At 48.4% G+C, this 12,266-nt stretch overlaps 1 long non-coding RNA gene across 1 annotated transcript; it reads right to left on the bottom strand.

Moving 5' to 3' along the window:
* Window positions 1–2,322: 2,322 nt before the first annotated feature.
* LOC133360697 (uncharacterized) lies at window positions 2,323–10,677 on the bottom strand. Its single transcript, XR_009757289.1, has 3 exons — window positions 10,306–10,677; window positions 8,732–8,859; window positions 2,323–2,474 (listed from the first exon to the last, which is right to left on the bottom strand). It is a non-coding gene; the product is annotated as an uncharacterized LOC133360697 (long non-coding RNA).
* Between the last annotated feature and the right edge of the window lie 1,589 nt (window positions 10,678–12,266).

Here is a 12,266-nt window from a genome sequence, read left to right as displayed (position 1 = left end):
TCTAAATCTACCCCACGCTGCGATGGCCGTGGAGGTTGTTTGACCATACTTCACCCCGCCGGGCAGTGTCGGTTGCTAAAAGAATGACGTGTAGACGTTGGAGCGGAGTACAGTACAACAATGGATGTCGCTCCAACTGCCGCCCTCTTGCTGGCAATGTCAGCCATCAGAATCAGTATTTATCCTGGAGGAATCCGATGAGCTATGAAGCTCTTTTCTCACAGATGTCCGGTAGGAGCGGGTCAGAACGTAAGAACAACAAGCAATACAAAAACACAATGGAGGTGCACGGTGAGGCACCAGAGGCTGCAGTGAATAAGATGCGCCGAGAGGCACTGGGATGACTCCTTCTCGACCAATCTCTGCGCGTCGTCACCTTGCTTGGCCCGCTAAATCATCCTGTCTAGTCGGTGTGTCACACACACACACGCACACACACGCGCACACACGCACGCACACACACACACACACGCACGCACACACGCACACACACACACGCACGCACACACACGCGCACATCAAATGTATCGGGCTCATCGTTTGATTGCGTGACTTTGTTTTTCTCCAACGGTTTTAGCCGGTGTCTGGTGCATTTTGAGCGTTTTCCTCAGGCTCTGGAAGTAATCTAAACTAAACTATGTATTTTTTTTTATTTTAGCAGTTAAGGCCCACTGAGCTATATAGCTCTTGTTTTTAGATGCGACCAGGCAATCACGAACGATAGCTCAACAAAGTAGTGAATCATGGGGAAATGTACAGCAGCCAAATGCTGTAAATTTGGAGGGAAAACCCGGAGGACCTGGAGAAAAATCCACGCGACCACGGGGAGAGAGAGAGACACGCAAACTCCAAATATACAGCAGCAGGCGTCAGGGTCGGGACGAACCCACAACCTCCTGTATACCAGGCGAGGTCGTTAACATCATGCAATGTACCTGCATCGCAGATATAAATAGTATTGTGTGTACATATAGCATACATACATGAGCAACATGGGGGTGGGGGTCACTTGTTACTGGGCAGTAGTTGTTGGGGGGGGGCAGTCCTTGCAGCAGACTACGTTCTTATTAACCATTGCATATGCTGGCTGCTAGATAACAATCATATAATCTGCATTCTCAATTAATTAACGCACGCAATCGCTTAAAACATTGTATCGAACCCACGACCTCCTGTATACCAGGTGAGGCAGTTAACATCGCGCCGGTCGCAGTTGCAATCGCCCCCTCTCTGGCGAAGAGATCGAAGAGGTCGAAGAGATCGACGAGGTCGAAGAGATCGAAGAGGTCGAAGAGGTTGAGCAACGCGAGTTGGTAGGAGCCCGAGCAGGCGAGCGGGCGGGCGGGCGGTCGGGGGAGTCGATGGGGAGTCGAGGGAGATTTGGAGGTGGAGGTGGAGGGGGTTTGCGAGCGTGTATCGAAGTAAGGAGTTGTGGGTTGCGCAGCAGATTGGTTTCATCGTTGGGAGAGGTGGGCGCGCATTGCTCTACCACGGTGGAAATATATCAGTCACGGCCCGGGTGAGAGCGTGCCGGTGGGATTTAGTCACGCACTCTCCACCTACGGAGTAATCGTTGCCTGCTGTGCGCACGCAACAATGACACTTCCTTCTGGCTCTTATACGCGACGTGTGTGTGTTTTTTTTTATTACAAGAAATGCAGACGCCTTGCTCCGAAAGTCGCACGGGTCAGCGCTGCCTCAATGCAGAGATGTCAGCTGTTGGGAGCGTTTTTGTAAACCAGTTTTATTTTTTTTTAGGGGGGGGGAGGGGGGCGAGAGGGGGGCGAGAGGGGTGGCGAAACCAGATCCGGCAAGATAGAATGTCTCCATTAGGCAGGCTCGCAGGTGCTTGGCAGCTCAAGACCTGAGCCACTCCGCTCTCTCTCTCGCTCACTCACTCGCTCGCTCGCTCACTCAATCGCGCTCTCTTTCTTTTTTTTACGATCAGTGGAAACAAGAAGATGCTCGGTGTATTCGGCACTTTGCTTCGTTCATCATTTCGTCTTTTTTTTTATAATAACTTTGCTTTATGTAAACCCCTACCTCTCGCTCACTCTCTCGCTCACTCTCTCTCTCTCGCTCACTCACTCTTGCTCGCTCTCTCACTCACTCGTGCTCTCTCTGTCTCTCTCGCTCACTCAATCCTGCGCGCGCACCGGGAGGTTTCGTGTGATCAAAATACTCGGCAGCGATTTAAATAAATAAATAAAATATCGGAGCAGGCTGAGATTTCGACACGTTTATGAATTTTCAGTTGTTTTTTTGGATGACACTTTTTTTTGCTTGGTTTGGTTTTTTTTTGCGTGTACAACTTTCTCGACGTTTTCGGCACGGCGTCGCGACGTTTCGCTCCACGTTCCTGAGAGCTTCTTCAGGAAGTGAACCAAACAGCCCACTCTCTGCCGAGAATATGTAGCCTTGCCAGCTGCTGCTGCTCTTCTCTGATGTAGTCCGGCTGATATAATTTGCTCTGTCTGGGACGAAACGGGAATAGCCATGGAAACCTCATCACTTTTGCCCCAAGAAGCCCCCAGCACGTGGAGCGAAACGTCGGACACCATGCCCAACAACACGCCGTACAACCAGAAAATACATCGCAGAGAAAATAGTCCAGTTTCCTTGCTCATCTGCCAAAAAGAGCTTCATAGCTCATCGGATTTCTCCAGGATAAATATTCTGATTCTGAAATGGCAGGCTGGGAGTTTTAGGTGGTGCTCACCTTGATGAGTAGCCCTGAGCTATGGAATTAGACAAATATCTCCAATTGCAGGAAGCTCCTGGAAATTAGAGTCTTACGACTCGGTAAGATGTTCTTGGATAAACAAAGGGCCATGATAGCTACCCACTGGAGGCCTCGTGACGAGGGCTCCTTTTCGCAGGGGAGATGGCCACGTCGCTTGGGGTCTAAACTCGCGTTTGCCGCGATGTGGTAACAATGTACTTTATTTGTGAGTGACAAAATAAAATAATTACGGTTGAAAAAAGAACCAGACCTGAATTACCAATTCCACCTCCCCAATTTTTTTTTTTATAAAATGCTTTGCAAAAGATATTCCGGAATAATCCAGGGCATCATTTTCGTAATTCGTTCCGCTAATTATTTATGTTGAGTGTGATTGACAGCACGCGTGTGTGTGTTTCAGTGGTTAGTGACTTGCAGTGATGAGAATACATGCGGCAGGCTTTGTGTTTCAGAGTGAACCGCACTCCAAATAACGTTTGAGCCACTTTAATTATCACGTGATTAACGAAAAGCACAACAACAATAACAATAAAATACAAATTGCTGAAACACATACGGGAACATATTATCATGATACTCGTGAATATGTCATTTTGTATCGTGAAACACGATACCAGTGGTGATCCTAAGTTCGAGTCAAATGTTCCCTCTCAACGCCAGCAACATGGCAGCGTGATGAGTGGCATGGGTTTGGGAAAGAGGTAACAGCTATATGTGTGTGTGTGGAAATGTTGAGAGTGGTAGACTACCCTGGTTGATAATAATGATTAGGTGTTGTTGGCCAACTTCGTACATTTTACATGGAACTAATGTATATACATCGCTGCCACCTTGTGAAGACCCCTTGGGAAAGATGCCGATCTCAATGTAGAAACATCGAATGAAAACCTATATTACTATTATTATTATCAGTTTAACACGTAGGCTTACGCGACCAATATTATTCATAATCAACGTTTTTGGGTTTAGATCGCGTTATTTATAAATTCGCCAGCGAATTGCCCAATGATGCTGGATGCAATTACCAGCGAAACGTCGTACTCAAATTGTAAATGTTATGGTTTCACGCTTCAACACACCGGTGGGCTAAAGCAGTGAACTATTTGTCTTTTGTCAACGTGACACTTTTTTTTTTACTGATTGGCCGTGTCGGGTGGTGGAGGGTTACGACACATTTATAAATAACGCGATCTAAACCCAAAAACGTTGATTATGAATATTATTATTATTATAATACATGTCATATATAATCTGAGGAATGCCACTCCACTGATGCCACAATATTAATAATGATAATCGCCACGTGTCGGCACATTCATATTGTATCGCACCATGAAAAATGATATCGTGACAAAATCTGAGTTCATAATCCCGAAGCGGCGGGGGGAGCGGACGGAGGCTCTGCGAGGAGCGCCATTGGTGCAGTGCCACCATCACCAGGTGTTGAAGCTCCAGTCCCCAACCCCTCCCGTATCCCTTCCCCTATCCATGCCCCCATTCTGCACCAGCTCGGGGAATAGACACAATAAAGACGCAGATGATGTTGGCACGAGGGGGAAGGTTATTTGGGTTTAGAGTCACACGAACCTTTTCGGTAGGAACAGTAAAAAAAAACTAAAAGCCCCAAAAACTTTAAACTAAAAACAATACCGTGATGTGTTCTCTCTGCAGTCGTCGCTGTGAAGAGAATCTCACGTTTAGCGTTCTCCTGCTTATGTGTCTGCATATGCGTGCACGCGTGATGTGTTTATGTAAGCGGGGAGCGGTGGGCGAAGCGGTTAGCGCACTGCGCTATGGGAGCCGGCAACCCGAGTTCGATTCCTGCTCACAGCCATCATCGGTAAGGAATATCTGAACCGGTTCTAGGTCGACTCAACCTAAAATGAGTAACAGGTGTTGGTGTCAATTTAACCAGCGAGCTTTCACGACCAATATCATCCGTAGTACAGGTTTTTTGTTGTTGTTGTTGGTTAGATCGAGTAAATATGTGTCGTTAAATACTCTTTGTTTTTTTTTCGTTAAAGTCACGTAGGTAAAAAAGAAAATAAATGAAAACAACTAAATTAATTCACGACGTTTCGGGCGCAATACAAGCGTCCTTCTTCAGGACTTTACCGAACAAAACCAAAGAGTATGAATCCTTGCAGTCACGAAAGCTTCAAATCTAGAATGTGTCGTTAAACCCACCAGCCAATTAGTAAGGTTTGCCAGGTGTGGGGTGTTTTGTAAATATTAGCATTGGGGAGTAAGCTCCCCAATGGTGCTGGCCATCCACGCCCTCGTGTGCCGTGCCAGCCTTCATAAGTGCTCGTGAACAGCACTTGCACCAACAGTATGTTCAAGGCGACACGGGGGATCTTTGCCTTTATATTTAGCTTCTGACCAAATCATCTGGAATCGTGTGAAGACCTTACGCAGGATCGAACCTTGCCAGTGCGTGGATGGACCAACACCTTGTGCACGATGTGGGTGCGTGCTGGAGGCTGCTGTAATATAACGCCCCTGGCTCAGTGATTAGGGTTATGGTCGATCCAGCCGCAATCTTCCTCGCAATTGGAACATGTCGACTTGAAATCAACTCGGTCTATCATCACTTTAGGTGGTCGACGAAACGCGTATCACCCTGCGAGTAATCCTAGGTGGGTTATCTATTTGGTTGGGGCGGGCGGGGGATAAACTGCACCCGGCCATGGGAATGTGGAATTTCCACCACTGGCTCAAGGCCACCAAGAGAGATGAGCATTCTGCTGTGTACGCTCTCACGATGTATTTTCGGGATGTGCAATGTTCGACGTTTCACTCCACGTCTGCTGGCCGGGGGGGGGGGGGCGCTTCTTAGGGAACTGAAAATCAGGTGGTGCTGCAACGATGCCCTCCGCCCAACAAGCCGAAGAAGTGCGCTCCAGTACGTGAAGCGAAACGTCGGACATCATGCCGAACGATGCGCGGCTCAACGCGTTAACCCCCCCTCCACTGGAGAGCGATGAGCATCTCGTTCCGTTGATGGGTCAGAGCTGGAGGACACTGCAACTGTTGGGATGGAAAGCCGCCGCCACGACCACCACCATCACCACAGCCACCACTACCACCACTACCACCACCATCACCATCACCACCACCATCACCACTACCACCACCACCACTGCTACCACCATCACCGTCACCACCATCACTACCACCACCATCACCGCCACCACCATCACCACCACCACCACCGCCATCACCACAACCGCCACCACCACCACCGTCACCATCACCATCACTACCACCACTACCACCAACACCACTACCACTACCACCGCCACCATCACCACCACCACCATCACTACCACCGCCACCACAGCCACCACCATCACCGCCGCCATCACCACAACCGCCACCACCACTACCACCGCCACCATCACCACCACCACAGCCACCACCATCACCGCCGCCATCACCACAACCGCCACCACCACCGCCACCATCACCACTTCCTCCACCGCCACAACCACCCGTGGAATGTGTGCTTTTCAGGGAGTTTGTCAGCTACTTCAAAACATTTTTTCGGGGTGTTTTTGTTTCCACACCTCGCTCTTCCCCATCAACAGAGCCACCCACCCACTCTCTCCGTCCGCGCTGAGCTCCGCACGAAATCGCCGAGCTAGTCTGACGCCATGCACTTCGCTAGATAAATAAAGTTCCCAAAGAGGGGTGAGCAACCGCGGTCTCTCTTCTCTCGCTCGCTCGCTCGCTCCTCTCGCGTGGCTATTTGTTTGTTGTTGCGCTCTGGCTTTATATATTTGTACATCTTGCCGGGCGATATTGACTCAGCCCCTTAATGAGGATATTTTAAGAGCGCCGTGACTCGTGGGTTAAAGGAATGCGCGAGGGGTTTTTAATTCGTGTTTTTGGAACGCTTCGAAATTGTTTGCGTGCTGGTTGTCAGTCTACTCGGTGCCCCAGCACACAGCCAAAATAACAAAATGTAAAATTACTCGTCCAGAAAAAAAGTTTCAATAATAATAACCATTCCTAAATATTACCCAGGACGCTGCCACGTCGTGTAATGACCTGCACCCTGGACTTGTTGAGGTTCCCGGTCTCGGGGAAAGTTTTAAAAAAAATCCCCACCCACCCGCACTTTCTCTGCCCACCCAGCATCATACACGGCTACATCACAATCGGCAGGTCGCGCGCGGTGGGATGAAGTGTGGGCACTCCACAACTCTTCCGAGTCGGCTGGCCAGCGTGGAAGACTCAGCCAAATGCCCTCTAGAGAGGCCCTCTTGTGCGCCTGAAGTCCTTCCGTCAACAGTGGCACAAGAACTCAATTGCAGGGCCGCAACCCTTACCTTTGGCTTGAGGTAGACACGAAAAGGCTTCTGGCCGAACTGCCATAGAGGTCATGGTGTTAGCAATACAATCATACACGAGCTTTGCTTGTAAACAGGGTGAGAGCCTGCGAGCCCATGGGGGCTGGACTTAAAATTGTACACAAGTGCCCTGGGTGAACAAAACATGTTTGTGCCCATAGGGGTTAGCGGGCTGTAAGGGGATCGTGGATACTGTGGTGGTCTCTTGTCTCCCTGTGCCTCCTCGTCGTGGCTACGTCTCTCTGTGTCTGCCTGTCTCTGTTTAGATTGTTTATTTAAACAACAAAAAACAACAAGTATTTACAATTCAACTGTGTTATTATTTTATCAGGTGTTAGGGCCCCCTGAGCTGCATAGCTCTTTTTCAGAAGCGACCTGGACCCCAAATGATAGCTCGAGGTGGCTTATTACGTGGAAATGTAAATCAGCAGACAACTGCGCTTAGCCAGCTTAGGCCCTATTGAGCTAAAGAGATTGGGGAGGGTGGGGGGTTAAAGGCAGGATACAAAATGAAACATTGAAAATTGAAAATACGAGACAATTTGAAAAGTAAAACCCACCACAACAATAGCAGGACCTTCAATCTTAGACACAACCGGTCTGAATTGTCTCTGTCTCTCTGTCCCGTGCACGGCACCCTCGTGTTCACCTTCTGAAGCGCTCGCTCGTCACCGTGGCGTGCGCGATGACCACCACCACCACCACGTGACTTTTCTTTCGTGTTGTGCGCGGTGCTTGTAGCGCCACAGCGCGTGGATTTATACCGTTTATTTTCATTTGTTTGCTGGTGACTGTGTGTTTCGAATCGAAATCGCCTCCAGTGCTGTTGCTGCTGGCGGCAGTAAAAGTTGTTTAAAAGTCAAGTCTGTCCCAATGTCTGCCGTAGTCCCTCTCTCGGTGTCTGGCATCTCTCTCTGTGTTTCTCTGCAACTACCTTTGTGTGTGTGTCGTTCCACGTGTCTCTCCTTGTCTCTTTTCCTCTCAGTATCTTTGTTTCTCTGCGCAGTTACCTTGCTTGTCTCCAAATCCTTGGCTCACCCCTCACGAATTTCCAGCGCGCCCTACAACCTTGCACCCCCCCCCCCCCCGTTTCCCCTTGCAGCCACCCTGATCGCCCACCCCTAAAGGCTGGGCCTTGGAGCCTATTGAGACAAAAACGTCTCTTTATGGACGAGTCCCTTGACATTCAAAGCAACAGAAGAAATTAACTCATAATCTGTAGAGAGAGAGAGACAAAAACAAAAATGGCTGATCTTGCTGTTGATAGGGGCAGTGATGATGGTAATTACCCTCTCACATAACAGTTCTCATAACTTTGCCTATAACCTTATAACCCCGCTCAAATCAAGAGGACTCTTCACTCTTGAGTATGAACTTTATGGGGCTGCTGCTGTTGATGGGTCCACGCCTACCGGCCCTGAACCTGTGCTCGGCTAGCCGTGATTGACACGCAACCCTCCCCACGGCTTGTCCCGCGTCGTGCCGTGCTTATTTCTCGCCGTGGTGTCCGACGTTTCGCTCCACCTTCCGGGAGCTTCTTCGGGGCAATCGAGGAGCTTCTTGCGCGCAATGTGCGCGGAATAACCACGGAAACCTTCCGCCGTTGTTGTAGTAGCAGCAGTCGTGTTTATACCTTTCTCGTGAAAGCCTTCTTCCGCTTGAGCACCGGGAGAGTAATTTCTTTCGCTCGACACAAAGAGATCACGAACATGACCAACGTGTCAATGAAGCCTCCGTGTCAACATTTACCTCAGACCACCCCTGTGGCAAAAGGAGGGGGGGGGGGGAAGAAATCGTTATTATCACAAACAAAGCATATTCACTGCACATTTGCCATGAAATGACTGTTGCTTCAAGTCCACGTGTTAGGAGTCGCCAAATACCGCGCTGCCGTTTGATGTTTTGTGCCACCAGCTGCCGCATTGTTGTGCGGCTATTGTCCACTCTTGTACTATTATTATTTTTCATGACGGAACTGACAAGGGGGCATTCGGGTGGGAGTGGGGGATGGGGGGGGGTGCCCCAACTAAAAAAGAAATGCTGTAAAAAAAACTGTCAAAACAGTTTCAAACTCTCTGAAACTATACATACAACAAGTGGCTAATTTAAGTAGTTGCGTTTCGTTGAATGTGAAGTTGGCTATTTGCGTGGTAGAATCGATTAATGTTAAAATAATCGATAGACATGTTTGGGGCGCCTGGTTTGTGGAGAAATGTTAACTACCTCGCCTGATATACAGGAGGTCATGGGTTCGATCCAAACCCTGACGCCTGCTGTGTATTTGGAGCTTGCATGTTCTCCCCGTGGTTGCGTTGAAGTTTTCTCCGGTGTTTCCCCTCCACGTTTAGAAACACGCGTTCAGACTATTTGGCTGCTGTACATTTCCACGTGACAAGCCGCTTCGTTGAGCTATCATTTGTGGCCCAGGTCGTTTCTGCAAAAGAGCTACACGGCTCAGTGGGGCCTTACCTCGTAAAATAAACAAAAATAGAGATTGTCCGCCACAAGTGAGAGATGCACATTTTGGCTTCTCATTGGCCGATTCAAAAACCACTCCCACAGAGTGCTGCCACCTTGTGAAACACTCGAGCCGAGAGCGAAGCCATCGGGTCCAAGACTATTTCCATCGGGAGAGCCGACGCACAGACGACTCTTACATACTCTTTGTTTTTTTCAGTAAAGTCACGTAGGTAAAAACTAAAAATAAATTAAATCACGACGATTGAAAACTTTCGTGACTGCAGGGATTCATCTTCTTGGTTCTTTCGGTAAAGTCACGTAGAAGGGAAATAATAAAATAATAAAAATAAAACATAATAACATTATTTTATTATTTCCCTTCTACGTGACTTTAGATAAATCACGACGTTTAAGCGTTTGTGCTTTCGCTACGTTGTCCCCACCTGAAGAAGGACGCTTGTGTTGCGCCCGAAACGTCGTGATTTAATTTATTATAATTTTTTACCTACGTGACTTTACCGAAAAAAACGAGTATGAATCCTTGCAGTCACGAAAACTTCTTATCTAGAATTAGCACCGACTCTTCCCTCACTGCGTGCTGTCTACAGTATGCCATTGTATACTCTGTACTGTATCTGCCTAACTCATAATTTAGACAGTCCTCGACTTAAGAACGGGTTACGATCCTGAGACCCGTGCCTAAGTTTATTTGTTTGTATCTCGCCACGGTAGCGAACTGTTAACTACCTCGCCTGGTATACAGGAGATCGTGGGTTCCATTGCGTCCCCTGACGCCTGTATGTTAGGAGTTTGCATGTTCTTTCCGTGGTCGCGTGGATTTTTCTCCGAGGCCTCCGATTTTTTCCTTCCACGTTTATAAACATGCGTTTGGCCGCTTAAGAGCCACTTCGTTGAACCATCATTTGAGGCCATGTCGCTTCTGAAAAAGAGCTACACAGCTTAGTGTGCCTTATAGTTTGTTTAAAGAGTAATTGTGCATATGCTGTTAAAAATGTGTTATGGTTCAACAAAAAAGGGGAAGCATTGTTGAACTCACAAATTAAGAAAACATATTTCACATTTGCATGTAATACTGTATTAAATACTGCGTGGTAAAAAAAAAGTATAAAAAACAAATAACGTAAACATTACTTTATTTTCGCTTACCTTGAGTCGAATGGCTCAATGTCATAGTGCATCATGCGGGACTAATTACATCTCGCGGAGTATCACTCCGCCCAACAAAATAGTTCCGCGGATTGGTTCACAAGTATGAGAGAGCGAGCGTTCAAAAGTCAGATGTTTAAACAAAAATAATGAAATCGTTTGAAAGTGCCGATGTTCGCAAGTCGGATGTTCATATCTCGAGGACTGCCTGTAGCGACAATTACACTGGTAGGGACCACCTGGTTCCACCAACCCTCAGGGGATTATTGTGTCCGTCCGTCCGTCGTGCATCCAAAAATGGGAGGGGTGGGGATGGGTGGAGAGGGGAGGGTGGGGAGGGGTTGGGTGGGGAGGGGAGGGTGGGGAGGGGTTGGGTGGAGAGGGGAGGGTGGGGAGGGGCTGGGTGGGGAGGGGAGGGTGGGGAGGGGCTGGGTGGGGAGGGTGGGGCTGGGTGGGGGGTGGGAGGGGAGGGGCTGATCACCCCGTGGTGCCCTCATAAAACTCAACGTTTAACCTACTCACGCCGGCTTGTGCCCGCCCTCACAGTCGGCCATATTTGCAGAATACACCACGCTGCCGTTGACCCTGGCCATTGACCGAACAACCCAACGTTCCTACCAGCTCCCTCCGCAGGAATGTGTTTGATTCAGCAATAGCACCCATCTGTACACCTGGGGAGGGGGGGGGGTAAGAGGGGGTGGGTCTTAGGGCTCATATTGCATCTCATCTCATTGAAAGGGCACACCCAGTGACAGCTGTTTCTGTGCAGCACAAGGTGACCCAGAACCAGATCTGCAAATGGGCATTTATAAGTCTGCCAGTAGGGTGGCGATGGTTGCCATGTAGAATTCCCATTGAGTAGTTTTCGAATCCGTCAATTTTGGACCCCGACGCCAACATACAACAGCATATCCCTTGCGAATTATGTCGCGGGATCTTTAAGGTCCGCTGCGAATCAATGTTGTCATGGTGATTACACACCACAGTAGTAACCAGGGCGGCCGCTGGATTCGAACCGCGAGCGCGCACACCGCTGGACCACCGCGTCACCGCTGTACAATCCACATTCATCATCTTCCTGGCTTGTTGTTTATACCGCGTCTCCCATGCAGTGCGTCTCAAGGCACCACAACACACGGGGCATTCGAAATAATCACTCTGTGAGGAAGTAATTGCAGGCCAAACGCAATGTTATAATAAGTAATATTTAAAAATGTTTTTTTTTTTAAACACGCTTTAATGAAATGTACCGTACTAGTAATGGAAGAACTCCACGACTCCAGGAAGTGGCCCCGAAGCTTGCCACAACGTAAGGGGCCGTGGTGATTTACAGCCAGCGTCAGTTGAGCGTGGACAATTAGACCCAAGCCGAAATAAAACATATAAAAAATAATGTTAACATTTTTTTAATGATAGAATATAGTATTGTCATCAGTATGACATAAGTATACCAAGTTTGCAGTCGATATCACATTGGGAAGTGGGTTAAAATTGAGTTACAAGATTTGAGGATACAACAACAGCAAAGTGAGTTCATAGAA

This window comes from Lethenteron reissneri, chromosome 8 (assembly GCF_015708825.2).
Source record: "Lethenteron reissneri isolate LAM-NWPU_2019-01 chromosome 8, ASM1570882v1, whole genome shotgun sequence".
Classification (NCBI taxonomy): Eukaryota; Metazoa; Chordata; class Hyperoartia; order Petromyzontiformes; family Petromyzontidae; genus Lethenteron; species Lethenteron reissneri.
This window is presented reverse-complemented; position numbering and strand designations above follow the sequence as displayed.